Below are 23,633 nucleotides of genomic sequence, written 5' to 3' on the forward strand. Positions count from 1 at the left end.
TGGTTAGGTATCCTCGGTCGAAGTCTTCTGCTCGGGATACCTGTAGCAACTGTAGCAACGTCTGGTAACGTCAGCACCAGTAGACCACGGCATCTTAGCCCGGAAGCTCTGTTTCAACTAAACATTAGATAGTTGCTCACCACTAGGATCGCTAATATCGCCTCATTACAGGCAATGCAAAATAGTACCGTCACAATCTATTGTTTCTAACACCCTCAAAACTCAAGCTTCGTAGACTGTGGCAATACCAAGAGGCAAATAAAGTGTGTTGCACTAATCCAAAAGAAACGGTACATTACCATAAAAATCTGAAAATTATGAAGATATTAATTCGAGCGACGTTTAGCATGGATTTGTGTAGCCTACCAAGATGTTTAGTGCCAACATCCCAATTAATTAATTACATAATCTACATTTTAGGAAATTTCTAGAAAAGTACATAGAAAATTAGTGGGTTTTTAGTGATGAGCGACATTCAATATCCTAATGAAACACGAAAAAATATTAGACAATGAGAATATCTTGTACTACATCATACACCAATAACGTCATGTGCTATTGAAATAAATTCTTGGTAATATAAAATAATTTCAAGTGACATCCGCATATGTTCAAGTTCCGTAACTTAAGAATGCACGTTATTATTCACTGCAAAGATCACGACGAAAATGAACATCACGGCTCAAGCATGTGTTTATTAGTAGGCCTATAGCTTCAGAATGTTGGGAGGTGACTTTACTCCACGTACACGCAGCGACGACCTGTTTGTTTATATCCTTATCCGTTGCATTACCTGTGTTCGGCGTACTATAGGCTATACCAATGTGTCTTGAACTTCAGCCTTTAGGTAGCTGGAATACTAGCCTATAAATAAGTATGAATAGATGGTGACGGTAACAGTCAGTGTCACCAATAGTAGTCTACATACTGTAAATATGCCCATATTACAGAATTTAAAATATCATCATCCTCTAATGATTGTAAAATGCATTAGGTTGAGCGGGAAACCACTGATATTGTCAATTATGATAATAATTGATATTTAATCTGCATCATCATTTCAAACAACACTTTTTTAACCGTCTCAATAATGCCACTTATTGAGGACTAGAGAAACTATTTCAAATATTGTCGATTGTATTGTATTGTATTTATTAACATTCCATGGAATTCATACATTGCTTTATAGCTAGAATATGGAACAAGTCAAATAACTTAATACTATTATAAAGTCTTAATTTATAGTCACAGTCTAGATGAAATATATATAGAAGAGATTTACAATATAGTCTACTAGTACAACACAAAATTTTAGTATCAATTTCATGAAGTGTTATTGAGTGTCATGAATTCACCTACAGAATAGAAGGCGTGAGAAATTAGGTACTTCTTTAATTTGGCCCTAAATAATTTTATGTTTTGAGTTTCATTTTTTATATCGATAGGGAGGCTATTTAAAATTTTTACTGCCATATAACGCACTCCTTTTTGATAGCACGATAGACTTGCCGATGGAGTATGAAAGTCATTTTTTGACGTGTATTTATGCTATGAACTGTTGAATTAGTTACAACGTTTTCACGATTGCATACGAGGAAGATTATTAATGAAAAAATATACTGACAAGCCATGGGCATTATTTGTAGTTTTTTGAAAATAGTCCTACACGATTCCCTAGATTTCGCACCTACTATTATTCTAATTACTCTTTTTTGTAATAGAAATATATTGTTACTATCTGTGGAATTTCCCCAGAATATTATTCCAAAACTCATTACCGAGTGGAAGTATGCAAACTATATTGTTTTTAAGGTATTGATATTTACTATCTTTTGCATAGATCTAATAGCAAAACCAGCTGAATTTAGTTTGCGGGTAATTTCTTTAACATGATTTTTCCATTTTAACACATTATCGATTTTTAAGCCAAGAGATTCGATTGTTGTTTCTAATAGGGATCTGTTATTAATTATTGCGCTAGAAATTTGCGACGTTGAATTTGGACAGAATTTAAATTGAATTATGTTAGTTTTGTTACAATTTAATACCAATTTTTTTTTGCTGAGAACCAGTCACATATTTTGAAGAGATTTCCTCTGTTGAAGATTGGAATGTGTTGGTGTTATTGGCTGTAATTACTATACTTGTGTCATCTGCAAATAATATGGGATAACCTACATCTTTTATTAGGGGGCAAGATCATTTATAAACACTAGAGAAAGTAGGGGACCTAATATTGATCCTTGAGGAATTCCATTATTAATAGTTCCCCATGTCGATGCAGATTTCATAGTTGTATTGATTTGTTAAATCTTTGGTACTGTCTTATCCTGTAGTTAGAAAGTTTTCTTACACGGGTGGAAAATTGTAGATCAAATATCTTTGAATTCCAGTGTACCAGTGTTCCCATTAAACTGACTGTATTCACATATCATGCAGAAAGACGATTGGTTTTGCTGCTGGTACTGGTGCTGTTGTTATATAGGGCTATTCATAAGTCCGTGAAAATTTAAAAAAATTCATAACTACTAAACTACACAACGAATAACAAATTACTTTGCACTAGAATAAAGAGAAACTCTCCAAATTTTGTTATATACCTCACAAATGCTGCGGTAATCCATCTCGCTAGCATAGCACGGTTAACCGGAGCCAGGGCAGCTGTAATCCGGTGGCGAAGTTCCTGGAGATCAGCGGTGAGCGGAGGCACATAGATAATATCCTTCACAAACCCCCAAAATAAAAAGTCACACGGAGTTAAGTCCGGTGATCGTGGTGGCCAGTTCATTAACGTCCGCTTCTCGTCCTGTGCGTCCGATCCATCTCTGTGGCAAAATTTGATTAAGATACTCTCGCACGTTTTGCGATAGTGACAAGGAGATCCATGTTCCTGAAAGATGTAATCATTGCTGTCTTTATTCAGCTGAGGCATCAGCCAGTTTTGTAACATGTCCAAGTAAATCATCCCAGTGACGGTGAGCTCTACAAAAATGGCCCATACACCTTCTCTCTCGAAATCACACAGCAGACATTCACCTCAGGTGAGTCTCGCTCATGCTCTATGACTGCGCGGGAAATTTCAGTTCCCCACATGCGCACATTGTGCCGATTCACTTTTCCGGAGAGATGAAAAGTTGCTTCGTCGCGAATGAGCAAGTCAGCGAAACTGTCTACTTCAAATCTTTGACGAGGTCCTTGCATATTCCAACATACAAAACGATTGAATAATTTCAAGGAAAAATTGTTCTGGGTCCGGGTTTCGATCCCGGGACCCTTCGCTTAGCGCGCGAACGCTCTACCGACTGAGCTACCCCAGGAACTATACACGACACCGTCACAATTTTTCCTTTATATCCATACAACTCAAGTGAGCTGACAAGACGCCAGAACTCAACTATGAGTGCACACAATTACTGTGTGACTTAAATTGTGGCTTTTCTGTTAACGTAACTCCAGTAACGAATGTTACCGGCCCCGGAACAATTTTTTCCTTGAAATGATTCAAATCTGCTTTATAGGGAGTTACTACCTGAAAGCCAGATTTGCATAATAGAAAACGATTGCTCACGTTTAGTAAACGTCATTTTGTCATTATTGATAAATACTGCCACCTAGCGATAAATCATGGCAACTAAGAGCGGGTTTTTCTTATCAAAAAAAAAAAAAAAAAAAAAACTTAGAGAGTTTCTCTATCAGCATGCCAATTACCATGATATGTTGCATACTTTATTTGTTATTAAACTTTAAAATGATTTTTACAGACTTATGAATAACCCTGTATAATCTTCATCTTACGATGTTTGGGTGACGTATATACGTCCGTTGATATGACATATTAATGAATTAAATATTATTATAGTCACGATCATGCCACGGTATGAAAGAAAAATTTCACAACCTCGAGCGGGGCGTGAGACGAACTCGATAGCTCAGTGATAGAGCGCCTGACCGGAGAACAGGAAGTCGCAGGTTCGATTCCCGCTCGAGGTTGTGAAATTTTTCTTTCATACCATGGCATGATCGTGACTATAATAGTATTTAATTCATTAACCCCGTATAGTTCAGCATTGTCGAATCGCAGTTGTTTCAGCAACTACTTGTCAGCAAAGGGAACTGTGGATTTCGAAACTGGCATATTCGGCCTCGTTAGTTCTTTTATCTCTCTATCATCATAATTGGTGTAACTCATATGGTGTACAAAATACGTTAAATAAATATCCACAATCACGTTAATGATCTCTGTCAAAGTTACCAGTTACGCTTCACAGACACTAACCAAGGCCCAAGTAGCTGAGATCAACAAAGGGCACAGGGACGAGGATTTGTGTCATTCCTGTACATTTGTCGTCATGGTCCACGCATATGAGTGGCGTCCTACTTAACATCTGCGATTACAAATGGAAATTCGTACGATTTCCAGTACATCAATAGAGACGTGACCTATAATATTTCCATTCATGCTGGACAGACGTAAACATTTTCTCTACTTAAGTCAGTCAGAGAATCTTCTAGATTTACTTCTGAAATTCATGAATAATAATAAATCAGTCAGATGCTATAACCTACATGTACCGAATGCTATTTAGTACATAGAACAGAAGAAAATATAAGACAGTTTTTTTTCTTTTGTGATACAGCAGGGGGTTGATTATTTAACGACGCTGTAGGGTTATTTAACGTCGATGGGACTGGTATTAGCGAGATGGTATTTGGCGAGCTGAGGCCGAGGATTCGCCTTAGATTACCTGGCATTCGCCTTACGGTTGGGTAAACTTCGAACAAACCCAACCAGCTAATCAGCTCAAAGGGGGGGGGATGGAAACCGTGCCCGAGTGCAACTCCGGTTCGTGGTTGTTTTGTTAACCCTTAACTTGGCAAAGCTTCATTTTTCACACTAGTTTATTAAACCTTGTCGGACCGTAAAGAAAAAAACTATCGCAATGTCCATATTTTATATGTTGTACAATATTATAGTATTGTGAAATTTTAATTTTCCTACCAATTTTTTTATATTGTTCTATTAAAATTATAGCATATTAGTGGCTTGTGCAGCAAATGCTGCTGCAAACTAAGTTCGTTAGACGTTCAAATAAAATTTTTTCAGATTTATTTTCAGTGAAGAATACTTGTCTTTTTGATAGTTATTTGCTTCCATAATAATGAAACATACTTCCTCTGAATGGATTTTTTTAGGCCAAATACTTTCTCTTGAACCTATCCAACTTCAGTTTTTGAGTTTCAACGCGAAAACGCAAGTATCAATGTCAGGATGATAGCAGTAGCTATTTCAGGTCATTGTGGATTGTAGGCAAAAGTTAAAAAAATGTCAGGTTTGCTAAGCTTTCGAACAATAGCATTTTCGTATAGCTGCTGCATGTAGAACTTGAAATGTAGAGCGTAAAATCATTTTATCCTACTAAGACATCTTGCTGAAATGATCTGGAGACTACAAAATTTTCTAGGCCTCTTATTTTATCAGTAAGTAATACCTTTTGATCTTTCCTTAGGACCTGTAATTTTTGCGCTCTCTCGAGCCAATACTGAAGACAATGACACACATCAATATCTACACTACACCGCCATTAAGTATATGAAAAAGACCCAACCCCACTGGGTTAATAAGTATAAAAATATTTGACTTTTAATAACAATATTATTATCTTAAGTTTTGTAGTTATATATAGCAGCCACTCAGTAAATTATAGAAATGAAGATCTCAATTAAGATATTCTCTACATTTACATACATAACCTCAAAACGTTTCACTTTCATGTCATCAATATAGCATCAATATTATGTACAATTAATGAAAAATAGATGCATCATGATATTAACTATAATAATATTTAATTTCTAATGGTAATAATGTCATCAAAGCACCTCAAGCTTCGTAGATTTGAATATCCAATACACAGCTGTACTCAGAAAATTATACACTGCAGAATCAGTTTTTAATAACAAATTGAATTGAGCTCTAAATATGTCGGCAATCCTGCAGGTCATGGCCTTCGTGTAATAGCCCATTGTTTATTGTAGTGTGTGTTTTGTTCTGAAATTCAATCAAGTCGGCCGTGATTCAATAAAATTAGTTCTCAAAACTGACAACAGATGGATTTTGGAAAATAGGAAAATTATGTAGGAAAATTGACATTTCACTGAAAACTGCTATTTTTGCGAAAAACTTTGGATGCCAGGCATGAAAATGAGGGGTCACTCATTAAAATCCGTTCAGCCGTTTCCCGTAATTTCCATTACCAATTCAAATTTTATATATATATATATATATATATATATATAGCCTATTAACCTGTTGTATTCTATAGGATACTTGCGAATTTAAGGGTTAAGAAGTCGCTTTATAACTAATGATAAGTAATTAACGAAGTATTGCCGGCTGTCTTGAGGTAGGCGTCGCTTGTAGGGAGATTAATTTTAAATTTTGACACATTGCAAAACGTATTTTTCACCTCGAAAGGAATACACAATGCGGCAACTGGAAATCGGGACCAATGCTGAAAAAAGTAACGATGTGTATCTGGAAATTGGAAGCATTTAATAAAAAAAAAGGAACATTTTCATTAGAACATTTTAAAAAATCATACCATTCATAAGATACAGAATACATAGCTGTAATATTCATTCATTCATTCATTCATTCATTCATTCATTCATTGCGTTCTACCCAAGGGCAGGTCTTTTACTGCAAACCCAGCATTCTCCAATCTTTCCTATTTTCTGCCTTCCTCTTTGTTTCCGTGTATGACTGTAATATTATTATTTTTTTTATCGTTTCACTTTCATCACTTGTGGTTATAAATTCTGTGGTCCCAAATTGATGAACGTTCAAGTGTATTGTTATGGTAACCTTCACCATCAGTGACTTGACTGCCCCGTTTGGGCCCTTTTCTTCTTCAGAAGGTCTCGTAACATAATATACTACACATACACAAACGGCGGGACTCTAATGAGTTGGAGTCAGCGTGACAATGGATGTCCACCGCAGACGACATAGGGTAGTATATCGACAACCTATGAACATCAATGTCTTCGGTGAGATTCCAACCGACGATCTTAGCTTTCCCGCTGTGTGTTAGCTGCGAATCTTAACCTTTGTGGCCACCACGATCGGCTGTTACAGTAACCAAAATTAATACGAGTATAATTATGAGAGGAACTTGAGTAAGACTATTGCATAACATAACATTTCGCACTTCCAGTAAAATAGTGTCGTAACTAGAAATTGTAATTTGTAAAAATACTCTGTTCCCTAGTATAGTCAGGATCAGCTTACTTAATACCCTAAGGGTGAAACCTTACCATTTTCCCCCCATTACTACATAAGCTAGTGGATTATGGTGATTTTTTAGTTTGCAGGTTGAATTTTATTTTGCCAACTTCGTTTCGAATTTTGTTTACTGAGAAATACTACAACTGGTAGTGATTTTATAACTGTTATGTTGGCAGCAGTGACACGGTAGTTTAAATTCTGAAAATTCAAATTGTTCTATATTTCTGAGCCGATTACTGGAAGCTAGTGAAATTTAAACATACTAATAATTAATTAATATCAATATTAATATTAAAACATAATAGTTATTGTATGTGTTGCTTTGTGTTGTGGTTAAAATTTCAAGATTATAGTCAAGTAGGCTAAGTGTAAATAAGTGTAACATATTACGTGTGATACATGCTCTTGGGTAATCGATAGAAATATCATTTCACATTTTAATTAATTTCTTTCGTGTTTAGACTTTTATTACAATAATGGAGTAAATATTCTAAAGCAGACATTTCAAAGTGGCATTCGTTTTTGGAATTCATACTAATCATTTCACGTGATCAAACAAAATACATTTTTAGGTTAGGTCTCGTGAATAGTAAACTGTTTAATCAGAGCAATGAATTTCATCTTGTAAGACAAAATCATCATCATCATCATCATCCTTCACGAATTAGGCCTCTGTAGACCTGTTTCGGCCCCATCTAGCAGTCTTCTTAAAGGTCTTCCTGGTCGACGATGTCCTCTAGGTTTATATTGCATCATAATTTTTGGGATTCTTGAATTTTCCATTCTTCTTACATGATCCAGCCAATTGAATTTGTATCTGCTGATTTTTTCTTCTACTGACTCTACTTCTAATTGTTCTAAAATTTCTTCATTCCTTTTTCGGTCTAAAAGAGTATATCCTGCTGTCCTGAAAAATTTCATTTCCGTTGCTTTGATTCTGTTCATGTCTTTTTCCTTTAATGTCCAAATCTCGCTTCCGTATAAAAGGGAGGGTAATGCTAGTGTATTATATATTTTTATTCTTGTAGATTTTTGTGCTAATTTAGCTTTTAATGCAGTGTTTATTATTCCTAGAATTTGTGTAAATTTGGTAATTTTCTTGTTCACATCTTTTTCATTTTGATAAGATATTTCACAACCCAGATAATTGAAATTTTGCACTTGTTCGAGGCATTGGTTATTGTGTATTATCTTACTTCTGATCTTGTAAGACAAAATACATTTTAATATTAGATCATACAGTAATCTACCAACTACTAACATAATGTGCGAGAGGTCCAGAAGAGAATATACTCTTTCACAAATTATTGAATAATTTAGAAAACACTTCCCCAACATAAAGATGAGATGTGATAATGCCCTCTTTTGGTGATATCTAATATTAGTTGGCAACACTGAAGAGACGGCCAAATTAGCCTTTTAGGAACTACTCTTACGTGATCCTCACTTTAAAATAGTGTTGTAAAAATATTTTAATAAATAGGTACCAAGCCTTTGATAATGTACTATTTTATTATTAGAATTTATACCTCCAACCAGTAAAACAGCGTTGGAAATATTTTTACTAAAGTAATATGTGATTTTCGGCATACGTACTACAGTATTTTACTGAGAGTGCGATTTGTACGTCTCCGCATATAAACATCTGACCAGGAAACCCTTCTTGCTAGTAAAGGATAGAAATTTTCCATGTTGCTACGTAATTAAGCCAATTAGTCCTTGGATCGATATGGTTGAACATCGACGAGACACTCTGGATGTTTCTTGTCCTGACGTGTGTGAAGGAAAGACGTCTACAACGAGAACTTAACAAGTTGTCTAGTGTTTACATTTTTAACGTAAAAGTAAATGGAGAGAATTGGAGAGGAACGAACTCTGGTTACATTGAAGACACCGCATCAGTATAAGTCAAGAGAGGATATAATAAATAAAGGTCAGTTACATCAAGTACAAGCATCACTTTCGTTTTGTGTTGAACTATTTCTGCAGCGCCATGACGGTGATAGTTTGAAGTATAGAAATGATTTTTACGTCGTCTTATTGTTGTAACACATACTTGTATTTTTGTCGGTCCTTGGGTGGTATCGACTGGTTTTGAGTAAAATTATCGTTTCAGATTTTACAGGAATTTGTATTTTTTAAAATGGGGTTAAGTGCCGGTACGGTAATGGGAGCTGTAAGGAAAAGTGATAGTGATAGATTTATTGATATTAGTTCACAAAAGTACAAAACTTAATAATTTAACAAAAAGATCAATATACAAAAGCAGTTATCTATACTAATAATAAATCTGTAGCCAAAATGTTTCTGGTAATTTTCGATTTTCAAAAAATAATTGGTGTTCACATGTATAATTAACCATCCTGAAACCGAAAATCGCTTTTTTTTTTTTAAATTTTTGTTTGTATGTGTGTCTGTCTGGATGTTTGTTACTTTTTCACGCGATAATGGCTGAACCGATTTATATGAAAATTGGAATATAAATTAAGTTCGTTGTAGCTTAGATTTTAGGCTATATGGCATTCAAAATACTTTATTTAAAACAGGGGTTGTAAGGGGGCCTGAATTAAATTATATTTCTTTATTCTGTATATTTGAAATAAATAAAATTTGAATAAAAATAAATTTGAAATAAATCGAAATATCTCTGAAAAATACTACATAACTAACGTTTCTTTAAAAATAATGTCCGATAAGGTTTATTCTATACAAAATTTTGATAGGACTGATATTTAATTAGATAAATGAGTTTTAAAATCACAATAACAACGCCATCTAAGGCGTACTGAAATAAAAACAAATGACTTCGTCTATAAGGGGCCTTGGATAACAACAATCGAAAGCTATTAAACATAGCCTAAGAGAATGTTTCTGTGTTTGTATTAAGTAATATCGGAAGCTAATTAATTGTTAAATTATTATTTCACCATTGGAAAGTGTAGTTTCTCTAGATGGACATAATGCTATAATGTTATTACAGTAACTTCTGAAACATATAGCAAGTAATATAAAGTATACATTGTCCACACCTTTGGAGTAACGGTTAGCGCGTCTGGCCTCGAAACCAGGTGGCCCGGGTTCGATTCCCGGTTGGGGAAAGTTACTTGGTTGAGGTTTTTTCCGGGGTTTTTCCTCAACCCAATATGAGCAAATGCTGGGTAACTTTCGGTGCTGGACCCCGGACTCATTTCACCGGCATTATCACCTTCATCTCATTCAGACGCTAAATAACCTAAGATATTCATAAAGCGTCGTAAAATAACCTAATAAAATAAAAATAAAGTATACACATTAAAACTAAATGATATGTTAATCTTCATTAAACTATGGTTGCATGTAATAACATTGAGAAACATGTTAAAGGAATTGAAGAGTTCGCGGGAAAAACGATGAATGTCACATTTCTCTTAAGGATTAGATAATGATCTAATTGAGTCTAAAACTGCAACGTGTAGTGCTGTTTCTATAGAAAATAAAGGAAAGGATTACTGTATTCGTGGTGATAATTCTCCTTTGTACCATTTTTCATAAGAACAACATTAAATTTCGTAGTGAACCATTGAATTAGATAATGACATCAACCTTAACAAAACTGTGACATTCATCGTTTTTCCCGCGAGCTCTTCAATTGTCATTGCACCAAATTGGACCAAAATGACCGCATTTTAATTATTTAAATACAATTTAAATTAAGTAACATATTAAACCATTGAGCCTCAAACACGAATGTTCCCTGGATCAAACGTCCTATTTTAATTATGTAATTACTTTCTTTATATTTATTTCTAACAGGTCCAGCGGAGCGCACGGGTACGGCTAGTACCTAATAAATATAGAGTTTCCTAAACTAATTTATTTATCGCAAACCTCAATAATTTATTCGTTCAAACTTGCACTTACGTCTGGTTTTAGTGCATGTTTAAACCAATCGTAATACCCATTAAGACTTTAAATCTTATTTATCTGCTCCTTTTCAGAATTTACTACCATAAATATTTTTAATACTTTTTTAGTTTTAACTCTACAATAAACAAGTGTAAATCAATCTTTCCTGTTGCTCTATTTATCCAGTATTTATGTTTCATTTTTAGGTCCCAAGGAAAACTATCACTCGAAAGTTCGCGCTTTCAAAAAAGTTTGGGAACACTGATCTAGAATAGGCCTATAACCTCTTTAAGCAACATTTTGAGTAATTCTTAGAATCCCGTCTGTGGCTTAATCGATAGCTTGCTGGTCTTCCAGTCAGGCGGCCCGGGTTCGATTCCCAGCGAGGTCGTGATGGAACTTGTAGTGGACAAAACAGACGTTGCAGAGGATTTTTACGCGGGTACCCCCATTTCCCTCGATAATTCCACCAACACACTCCACCTTCTCCTCACTTCATCTGTTACCTGCAATAGTTAAAAGTAGACTCAACTTAAGTCTTGGAAGTACTGTAGTACGGGTTTGTGATGCCAATACAGGAAATACTTGAAGCTCCGGACCCTGGGGCTTAACAGGGACTCGTCTGAGGTTGGGACCTGACTGAGGGAGGATGGCTCAGCTGTCAGCGTCGGATTCACAAATGCAACGATGCTACCTGTCGAACTTGGACAATCATCGCATATAATAGTAACAATAATAATAATAATAATAATAATAATAATAATAATAATAATAATAATAATAATAATACTTAACCTTTTAATGTTTCATGAGTGACATGTATAATGCCGTTTTATGTTATACAACCGTTTTCCTCGTAATACTTGTGAACAAATCATACATTTAATATTCTCATCATATTGACAGCAAAAAAATGCGTCCTCCCATCCTACTTGGAACTTTCGTTTTTGTAGAGGTACATGTATTCGAGAGAGACATTACGACGATACGCCACTCGCAGATCAGAGACAAATACAAATGGAACGGAGTTTGACTTCAGTGAGTGAGAGGCTGGGGGTTGGAGGAGGTAGGAAGCAAGAGAAATGCATAGCTATCATTGCTAGCCACAATGTGCTCGCGAGTCGCATTTTCGCCAAGGCTGGTATATAGTATAGGCCTACACTACATCAGAAGATGCCCCATTATTCAATGATGTTACAATATTTTGAATTCTCGACGGAAAGCACAACGGAAAAAACTGTTTTTTTCTTTTTCGTAAACAAACTACAATCCGCACTTGTCAACCAAACTTGTTATTGTCATTGTTCTAAGTTGTTAATTTCAGTAATCTTTTGACTTCAAATTCCACAAATACGGATATAACTGATAGATACATATTCAGGAACTCTTCTCAAAGCTCTCGATCTGCAGACATTGTTCACAATTTGAAATGAAACTTTGGTAACATGCTACGGGATATAATCACATTGAACCACTTTCAGGCAAAATTCAGATTTCCATTCCCTTATATACTTCATATGAAGTGAATTCATTCTACACTTAGAACAGAGAAAGAAAGTTCTTAGTCACAGAATAACTGCTGGTTAAATTCTCAGTATTATATTCGGAATGATAGAGTTTCACATTTTAAAATTGGTTTCCTGAGAATTGTTTAAAAGTGGACATCCCCCCTTTTTCCCCTGTACTCTTCATATACGCTGAAACCAGTAAATGTATCTGTGGTACATACCCGCTATCGCAGTTTCTCGAAAGCGATACATGCGACGCTTCCAGGTGATACTGATACACTGATCAGAGGCGTGCTGAGACACGTTGCGATTAGTATCGCGATAGCGATACTTGCAACATGTATCTCAATGTGATGTGGACTGATTGTTAGACGAGCGGGCATGATGAAGATAATGTATTTTTTGTATGAAGACTATCAGAGTGAATGGACACACAATTTTTGTTTTCCAATAGGTACAATTTTAATACTTAATATGGATTTATAAACAAGCGAACAGACTGAAAGCGAATAGGTACCGTGGAAAGCTTTTTATTTTCGTTCGAAATATTTACTCGATTAGAGATTCTTAAACTTCTGTAAGTTTCACGTAACGAGAAAAGTGGAAGCTGAAGAAAGGAACTTTCTCGTTGTGGTTATTATATAAGCTATGTTTACGTTCAAACAGTAGCTTTTTCAAAGTCTTTTGTAATTTGTATTGTTAAATCAAAACAAAGATTCATGTTATGAAACGTCTTTCCAACTGCTCATATTCAACTGTAGATATCCACTTCGTGTATTTCTCTTATTTACTATTCTAGAGTTGCAGTCTAAATGTCTTGAGAATTATTTTTCTACACAATACATTCTGACATAGCGACTATTTTGGAATGATTTCATATTGAATTTTAATTGGAAACGATGAAGAAATAAATCTCCTCTCTCCGTATCTCCTCTGCCAATCCCTTTTTCCTTTCCCGCTCAATCTTCTTTCATTTCAAATAGCTGGTCAGATGTAAAGTTGTTATATTCCGGAGCGGGGATAAGTTTACATGTTTGAAATTAGGAATGTTATACATTTATAAAATTCAAAATTGTAATGAACTGGCACACAGTATTATTAGAGGAGAAACTAAAGCATATTCCATTGAAGCTACATCAATTTGTAATCTACAGAGAATATTGGAAGACTCAAAATAAGCTATAGTCCCGTCACTCTAATTTCCGGCAGCCAATCGCGTTGCAGGTCGGCTACGTTTAAACGTGTGCGTCTTGTGATTCGCTGGTGAACATGTTATTCATTTCTTAAGGCTCGATAAATACTTAATATTATCGCCCGCCATTTTGGCTCTTTCGTTGGCGTTCGCAGAAAGCACACGAAGATGTTATTTGCCGTTCAATTATTTTCTGAATTAGAGTACGTTTGATTTATTATCATAGGAGCTACGACATAATAATATTTAACGGTGTGGCAAATAGATTCCTCGTATGGTAGCTCGGCAACGAAAGAACAAAAATGGCGAGTCTTCACTTCCTAAGACGTAAGCAAAGAGGAGGAGTCACGCCGGGAATGACAACGTCGCGACTAGTATGCAGTGGCGCCAACTTATATGGGCTCGTGGGGCCTCTGCTCACCCAATAATTCATCTCTCTATTCTCAATAATTACATTTGAAGAGTCCACTGCAAGAATGATGGATGTCACTTTCTTGTCGAAAATGAACCAAGACTGTCAATGCATAGCTTAAGACATATAAAATGTACATACAGAGTTATATGGCATTAACACTGATGTCATTGTCCAGTAATGATCGGAAAATCACAGTTAAGCTTTGAGCGCTAAGCATTTCAAACTTTCAATTGCTTCTCCTGCAAAATGTATTCCAAATGACATCCATCATTCTTGCAGTGGACTCTTCATATAGACTCAAATCGATGTGCTCATGTCTTATGTATACAGAATTGAAATAAATGAGATATCAAATTGGGCCTTAAATCTTCGCTGTACTTTTGTATTATTTAATTTTTCTCGATATTATCACACACAGTATTTAATGCTTCTATGTACTTATTTTTCCCTAGTGTCAAAAGTTGACAATCACATATTTTAAACGTTCAAATCATGTTTATATTTTTTTAATTTTTGTGGTGATGCAGATGATCGTATATGAAGAGTCCACTGCAAGAATGATGGATGTCACTTTCTTGTCGAAAATGAACCAAGACTGTCAATGCATAGCTTAAGACATATAGAATGTACATACAGAGTTATATGGCATTAACACTGATAGTCATTGTCAGTAATGATCGGAAAATCACAGTTAAGCTTTGAGCGCCAAACATTTCAAACTTTCAATTGCTTCTCCTGCAAAATGTATTGCAAATGACATCCATCGTTCTTGCAGTGGACTCTTCATTTAATAATTTTCTAGGTTTACTTCCATATAGGCTATTTGTCGTATTATCAATTTATCATCATCATCATCATTATCATCATTTCCTTGTCCATTCTTTCCTGGCTTAGTCACCTCATGAGTGATGCCTTACTGGTGTCATTTATGAGGCACAAACCTGTCTTCGGACAGTTGACTAAACAAGAACATGATATGCGATGGTTGATTAAAGAAATCAGTAAATTATAATAAGTAACATTTCAATAAGTCAGGATGCAATATTGATGTGCACTTTATTCAGCTCTCCTAGTGTCACATAAGGATGGTGCTGAAAAGTTAGATTTAGAGGATGTTTGTGACGATTTTATAGGGAGAAACACATTTGCATCACTCCGTGCTACGTAATAGTGAGTCCATTTCCGTATTATCAATTCTGCAGTGCCTGGGAAAAGTGACATAAGTCAGTTTCCACAAACCTTTTTTGATAATTTATTGACAACTTACACTGGTTTATGTCGATTTGATTTTTTTCTGTATAAATTATTGTAATGGGAGAAATACTTATGTCTCTTTTCCCAGGCACTGCAGAATTTATAGTTAGAAAGAATTCAAGTCCCCAGGTTAAAATGTTTATATAATTGTAACGTTCTATTTAATTACTAAAAATGGATAATTGTGCACAACAGCTACGCACAAGGTAATGTGGAGATTTTTTTGTATACAGTTACTAGTATGAAGGAACAAATTGGTATTCACATAAAATCCAAAAGGATGTTGCCTACAAGTAAATGGAGCATAGCCCCTGGACCTTATACTAACTACAGACATTACAAAATCGAACTCAGATCTGAATTCTGTTGTTTTTAGCATTCTACAGTATATTGCATAGGCCTTTACTGTCCGTAGTCACATCAATATTATGAAAAATAATATCATTAAAGGGAGGGTTTATGAGATTCTTTTGGGAAATTATAATCAAGCGTTTGAGTCCACCTAATGTTTTTAAAAAGTTGGTGCCACTGCTAGTACGAATAACTTTTGAACTCTTGAAACATAAATTATTTTATAGTCCATTCTATGAAAACATTTCATTACTTTCAGGATTGAGCCTCTTACCTTCTTTGAGACATTTTTAGCCTTGTAAAATAGACACACACAGTGACGAGATCCCTTGATGCGATGTCGGACGTCCCAATAAGACAACACCCAAATAAAATGGTGGTATAATTTGGTTAGCATGATGATTCTTCCCAGCCGTTACAGCTGATTTTCATGAACGGATTTCGCTACCTGTTCATCACGATGCTGGGTACGCACTAATTCCATACACTGGCTGAAATTTCATGAGAAAATTCCTTTCGCATAAAGACTCGAGCCAGTGTGTGTCCGCGAGTAATTCCAAAGGGGTCCAGGAACAAGATACATTTTTCAAATGGCATTTCAATTAAACTTCGAGTTCTCTGATATTTGTTTGGTTGTGTCAAACTTGTGACATACAGAGTTTACCAGGAATGAATCACCTGAGGGACATCTCTTTGCTTGCAAGTCTAGCCTACTTATCCGTTACTTTAGATTTTTAAATCCTTTGAATTCAGTTTTCACGGTCCAGCTTTAGGTGTTCGTTCAGGATAAGATTGACGCAATGACAAAGAAATTACACTTTTGGTCTAGCTATGTTGTCAATCGAGAATTCGATTAATTTCCCACCTTAACTTCCTAGCAACAAATGGTGATGAACTCTTCTCCGATATCGTTGGGAGTATGAAGAGCATCTTGATTTATTAACATTAAAATTAAGGGAATATTTTCCTTCCTGCAATTGAAAAAAAAAACAATTGGATGAAAACCCTTCTGTATGGCAAAAAATAGTTCGTCCGTCATAGAAGAGGAGTTATTACCAGAGACCGGAAGTTTAGGCATTATGAATCATTAAAATAGGCAGGCAAAAAGGCATCATAAATAGCTAAAATAGGCAGGCAAAAAGGCATTATAAATAGCTAAAATACGCAATAAAAGGCAATTACAAAAACCTTTCACTAGACCCAAAACATTTCACTTTCCACAGAGAGATTTCTGCAGCAAGAAAAGCTTTACATAAGTCGAATGGAAATTGAGATTTTCGACTCGATGTTGCAATTACTGTTGGAAGCAAAGAAATCTTCTTGGAAAGTGCATTTTTGTGTTTGGTTGTACTGATATGTTGCGATATGAAATATTTAGCTACAGTCCCGACGCTGTTATTCCCGGCGTGACTCCTCCTCTTTGCTTACGTCTTAGAAAGTAAAGACTCTATGAAGTCTAGGTAGGTAGTATCATTCGCCATTTTTGTTCTCGCATTGCCGAGCTACCATACGAGGAATCTATTTGCCGCACCGTTAAACATTATCATATCGTAGCTCTTATGATAATAAATCAAACGCAATGTAATTCAGCAAATAATTGAGCGGCAAATAACGTGTTCGTGTGTTTTCTGCGAACGCCAAAAAAAGAGCTAAAATGGCGGGCAATTATATTAAGTGGTGTGTGGATAAGCTTCAGGGCTTCTACCGCGTTGTCTTGGTGTTATTGGCTGACGTTTCGACCGCTGTGTTGTGGCCATCTTCAGAGCAGTTGTTGGATAAGGAAATAGTCTGCCAGATATTATATATATATATATATATATATATATATATATATATATATTATATATATAGTATACTATATTTATAATAGCTGGCAGACTATTTCCTTATCCAACAACTGCTCTGAAGACACCAAGACAACGCGGTAGAAGCCCTGAAGCTTATCCACACACCATTTACACCAGCCGCGGAAGCCTACGCGAACACTTAATATAATTAAGTATTTATCGAGCCTTAAGAAATGAATCAGCGAATCATAAGACGCACACGTTTAAATGTAGGCGACCTGCAACGCGATTGGCTGCCGGAAATTAGAGCGACGGGACTATAGTTACAACAACGTCGCAATGAAAACTGAAAGAAAAATAACCGTTAAACATAACGTTAGACCCGCACTCATTGTTGCCTTATCAAATAAACACAAGCGATAATTAAAACGCTTACTGTTATACATTTTTGCACGGCAGCACTCATTGTTGCAAAGAGAATATGAACTGACTGAAAGACAATAATATACATTCGGTGAAGTCACTTTCATTGTAGCGGTTATAGAAATAAATTAAAATATACCTGTAGGCAATTTTTAATAATAAATTAATAAATAGTAGATAAATAATCAAATAGAGGCATAAAGAGCATTTATTTTGTAAATTAGGCATTTATATTTAAAAAGACAGAAAAGGGCAACATAAAACTGTGACGTTTCAATCACAAAGGTATAATTCGTAAAGATTTACTTTCAAAATGAAGATAGATTTAACAAATATAAAAAGGCATTCTGCGAAAGTTCCGGTCTCTGGTTATTACCTTCTGACTCGAGCTTAAAAATCGTGTTTCCCACAACGATCTTGCTGCAATCTTATCTTCATTATCCCCATGTTTTCCGGTCTGCAACACAACACTTAAATGTCATTTGCATCAACATACTTCTGTCCAGTGTACATTTTCTGTTGGTCTCCATGAAGAATTGTTATAGATGTAAATTTAATGTTGAGCAAAACGTTCGATTTAAGAGTGGGCCTATCTACAATATTGAACTAGATTTGTCAAAACTGCCAGCTACAAGCAATATCAACCATTCCAATAACAACCTTAAAGCAAGCCTAAGAAACTAATTTCATTTTTCTCAGGAAAACGTGATATTTTTGTATTTATATGTTTTCAGGTTGAAATTGTATTCGTAAGCTAAAACTAAAATCTAATATCGCTACCAATTCATTAAGTTTACTTAATTCACTACATTATGAAAATATGTAGAGTAGAATATATTTATGGGCCAAAATTATGCAAAATATTTTTGAGGGTCCGCCGACTTGAAGTAGGAACTTTAAGAGGTCCGTGACACTAAAAAGGTTGGGAACCACTGCAGACCACGACGCTACGGCGTGGGACATTAATATTGTAGTTGTATAGTTAAAGAATTTAACAACTGAACAGTAAATCATTAATTTTGAACGACAGGAAGCCTCTGTATTCACATTTAGTGACTAAGTTTTCTGTTTAATTAGTTACTTGAGAATATGCAAGTGTAGTCCTTTACTTGATATTTTACTCACACTTCAGAATTAACTTGTAAACGATGAGATAATAGCATGAACAAATGGAGAAACCGTACAATGAGAGTTAGGCCTACATGGGATATCAAATACTAGGAGCAAATTTCCCCACTATGTTAATTTATTACAGATCTCACACGATCAAAATCCTGTCTATCCGTCGAGATGTCAGCTAAAGGATAAAGGCCTCCCCAAACAGACGCGATAACGCAATATCGCACTATCACCACAGTCTACTATATACAGTCGCGAAGCTTGAGGTGTTTTTTTGCAAATCTCGTGATAAAGCGCTCCAAGCGGTTAGCAACTAGAAACAATAGACTGTCCATGGTCGACTTTGGACTGTGTCGTATTTCTATCGAGTGCTAGCTCGTTGCGTATTTCACATTGATGCTTGTGAAATGTTCGTTATTGGTTATAATGAAAATGTTAATGGCTAAAATATAATAATTGGAATAATAATATGGGACAAGGTGGAGACGTTTGCAGTGCTATAAATTGTAGCAACAGTAAGAGAAAGAGGCCAGAGTTATCCTTTTTCCGATTTCCGAAAGATAGAGAAAGGTTCCTGGGTTTCCACAAGAATGCTGTGCAGAAACAAAACTCTTAATTTGAAGTTCTTTGTGACTGTTAGAATACATTATATCCTTAAATTTCACAATGAAATGTTTCAGTCTAACCGAAAGGACATTAGATACCTGTTAAGGTTCTGTCACTTGAGCTGCTAAATTTCCAGAGAAATAAAGGTTAGGTCTACTTTTTTTTCAGAGAATATATTTTTAATTGTAGCTATTAATTTTGTTATTATTTTTATGTGTTATTTTACTAAAGACGTAGAAAAATTAAGTTTGTTTTAATGAAATTTATTGATCACGTTTTATTTTCAATTCTGGTGGGATTATTATTGCTTAGGCCTACTTTTTTCTTCAAAGGATATGTTTTTAATTATAGCTGTTAATTTTGTTGTTATTTTTATTTGTTACTTTACTAGAAACGTAGAAAAAGTCTGTTACAATAAAATTTATTGATCACGTTTTATTTCCAATTCTGGTGTGATTATTATTGCTTAACCTCATCCCACTTTGTTAACTACGTAAGCCTACACTACAAGTACCGGTACACGTAAGTTACTCCATTAATTCATATTTCCATTATTATTGTTGTAAAGAGAAATGCAAATTAATATTTATTGGTTTCATAGTTAATTATCGCTATAATCTTGAATGAGTGAAGCTATTATAGTAAATTTCAGTTCGTTTTGCACAAACAAAAATTATATTAACTTATTTCTTGCAGGTATCTTAGAGTTTATGGTGGAATTTAATATACTTCATTAAAATAATAAATTAACTTTATGCATTTAATATTTCAATAATGGAAGGAAGGTGTTAATTTTTCCAAAAGAACACGACAACGAAAGTGTAACATATTTTGTCGGCTGCTAGGAGAGAGATCTGCGATGATGAGGCGATAGTAGCGATCCTAGTGGTGGGCAACTACCCATGTTTGCATTTTTACTACATATTGAGCTTCGCGACTGTATATAATAGACTGTGCTATCGCGAAGAGGTGCCCAAACTGGCGCGTCCGCTATATACGATATTCTAACGTCCCCAGTCAATCAGAATATCGTAATGGGTGACCACATATGCGGATTTTAGTTTTCCAGCCACAGCGTAAAGACCAGTTACCTTCAACAGGTGTATATCACTTGTGCTCACAGATTTCGATTTCGGATTACTTGTAAACGAACGTGGAATTTTTTATTGAGTTCGTAAAGGAAAATCCGTGGTATGGAAAAGGAGAAGAAATGGAAGGAGATAGCTGCAAAGTTAGATGTAAACAATAAGTGCAATTATTTATTTATAATTTGATGTCATACTGGCTTGCAGACTGACGCGGGGTTTAAGGTAGAAAATAAATAACTGTCGCAAAAATGCACAAATGAAAAAAATATATATTTGTGCAAATTTCAAAATGCTTGTACAATATTATAAATAATTGTGCAGAAATATAAAATTAATAAAGTATGTGGAAACAAAAAGTTATGTAATTTGTTTGTCGGAGTTTTATTACTTTCAATATCTTACCACACTCTAGATATACTTATGTAATTAAATCATTAGACGTAGGTAAGTTTAGAATAAATTACTACTGAATTTACTTCACATTAAAATCCGTTATTTTATGGGTACTCCAAACATTGAAATTCTTTACTAGTAGGCTCTTCAAGGTTAGCAGAGTGCTAAGGTTAGTTGTTGAACTAAGGTATAAAATTAATCTTTTTCTTCCCTTGTGGCATTTAACTCGTGAATCCACAACCTCCTGCAACAAAAAGAGCAAATTAAAAAAAAAATAAAGTTTATAATCGGGTAGGCGTACTTGTTATTTATTTCACGTTCTTGGCAAAGAAAAGCTAAATCATCATTTTATACCTTTTTATATCGTTTATCTTAACCATACATGACTACCATGGACTTACCTGCACCTGCTTTGCCTGCGACGATTCTCATCCAAGACAGAGAAGTTTCTCTTCCTTTGAAGATGAATCCATAAATGACACACTTCAACCCAGCATCAAAATAAACGCGTGGCGTTCTCGCGATCTACATCTCCGGGAGAATAGAACGCAAAATCGTCGCGTTCTACTTGCTGCGATAATAACGCATATTGCGATAATCGCGTGTGTGTGAACACAATCACTGAACGCAATGAAAACATTTATCGCAAAATCGTAACGCTATCGTAACGCATTCCGTATCGCGTCTGGTTGGGGAGGCCTTAAGACAAGGTTTGTAAACATGATACGTTACAATAGTTTCTCATTTTGTTCTATATTTATAATGGGAAGATTGTGAATTATAAAGGAGTGAAATGACGGCTGTTTCTCGAAGAAGCCTGCTTCTCCTCATATGAAATTTACATTTTCGTCTCCCCGGAATTCGAACTTCAGTCTCCAGTATTGACGACCGGCATTCTAGTCATTTATTTCCGTAGTGGTGTGCTGAAAATAAGACAAAAGTTAACTTTTTGTTTTTTTTTATAGTCCCGTTTGTTATTAACAATATTCTTGTTAAATTTTGTGCTATTTCACAATAGGGCTACTTCTTTCTGCATCTACGTCTGTGTCCCGAATACCTGATTTCAGTTATTTTTCCTAATATTAAAATAGACTACCGGTATGATTGATAATGATACCGACCCTTCGGTACTGGTAATATACATTCGTAATTAATTCACAAGAAAGTAAAAAAAAAATTTATCTACTAAGACAAAATCACTGGCGAAGTCCTTCCCAAATCCGTTGAAGTCATCAGTGACTACTACCTATAAATCACGCCTTTTTACTAACGTGTGTCAGTATGATGTAATCATAAAAACACCTTGCATGATAAAATGTGCAGCACAAGTTTAATGATGACTTAATATCTGTTCACGAGAACATCGAAAGAATTATTGATGTTAAACTTGCTAAAATACAATGTGGAAGAGTGCAATTTCACAAGAGAGTCGAGGAAGGGCTGCGGTTGATGCTCACGCCCACTACAAAACAATATGAAAGTAAATCTCAAGCGACATCAGTAGCTCATCTTAGTAATAATTACAGGTGGTTATGAGTCAACTTCTAACTGGCACAATTGTAACATTGCTGTTATGCGCTTATGTACAATAGTGGCAAAAAAACCGGAACGACCCTTGTACCTGATTTCAGAGCCTTGTTCACTCCAGAGCACGATAGACTGGTAACTAAGACCTTCGTGGTTTGTATGTATGTATTTATTCACACTGCAATGGATATATACCCGGTGGCAGTGGTAACTAATTACACTCAATAATGACAATAATAAAATTATTAATTAAAAATACAATTAATGATAATACTAATAATTAATACTAATAATAATAATAATAATAACAACAACAACAGAGAATATACTAAATTAAATTAAACGATCACTTAAAATAACATTTGAAATATTCTAATTTGTGTCTTAAAACTAAGATCGAACTAAAACCCACGAGTATATGTTCATATCTGCACAAGTACCTTTCAACATTACACTCATTTCGCTGTCAACTCACTCACTGCACTGGAACTACGACACATTTCACTGATTCTATCCTGATTTCACTAACACTTCAAAAACATTTCACTGTTCAAATACTATGCACTGCCACTATAACCTATAAAGCTTCACTGACAGGAACACGTTTCACTTGCACAGCACACTTCACTGACACGACATACTTCTTCACTGATACAACACACTTCACTGACACAACATAATTCTTCACTGATACAACACTTCAATAACAACATATCATTTACACACTTTAAGTACTGTGTATAATTACCGTCTATTAGTAAGGTCCTTAAGCCTATTTGAATCCTGTCTGGGAAGGA

The 23,633-nt window shown here is 35.1% G+C and overlaps 1 protein-coding gene across 3 annotated transcripts in view; it reads left to right on the forward strand.

Moving 5' to 3' along the window:
* The window catches only part of per (period circadian regulator), a 280,779-nt gene that overhangs the window by 66,862 nt on the left and 190,284 nt on the right, over positions 1-23,633 (forward strand). The window contains exon 1 of one of the 3 annotated variants that reach the window (XM_069840391.1): positions 9,147-9,221. The exons of the other annotated variants lie outside the window; for them this stretch is intronic. The gene's annotated coding sequence lies outside the window, so the exon portion shown is untranslated. Of the gene's footprint in view, positions 1-9,146; positions 9,222-23,633 lie in introns of those variants that run through there. 3 annotated transcript variants of the gene reach the window in all.

Source organism: Periplaneta americana, chromosome 11 (assembly GCF_040183065.1).
Source record: "Periplaneta americana isolate PAMFEO1 chromosome 11, P.americana_PAMFEO1_priV1, whole genome shotgun sequence".
NCBI lineage: Eukaryota > Metazoa > Arthropoda > Insecta > Blattodea > Blattidae > Periplaneta > Periplaneta americana.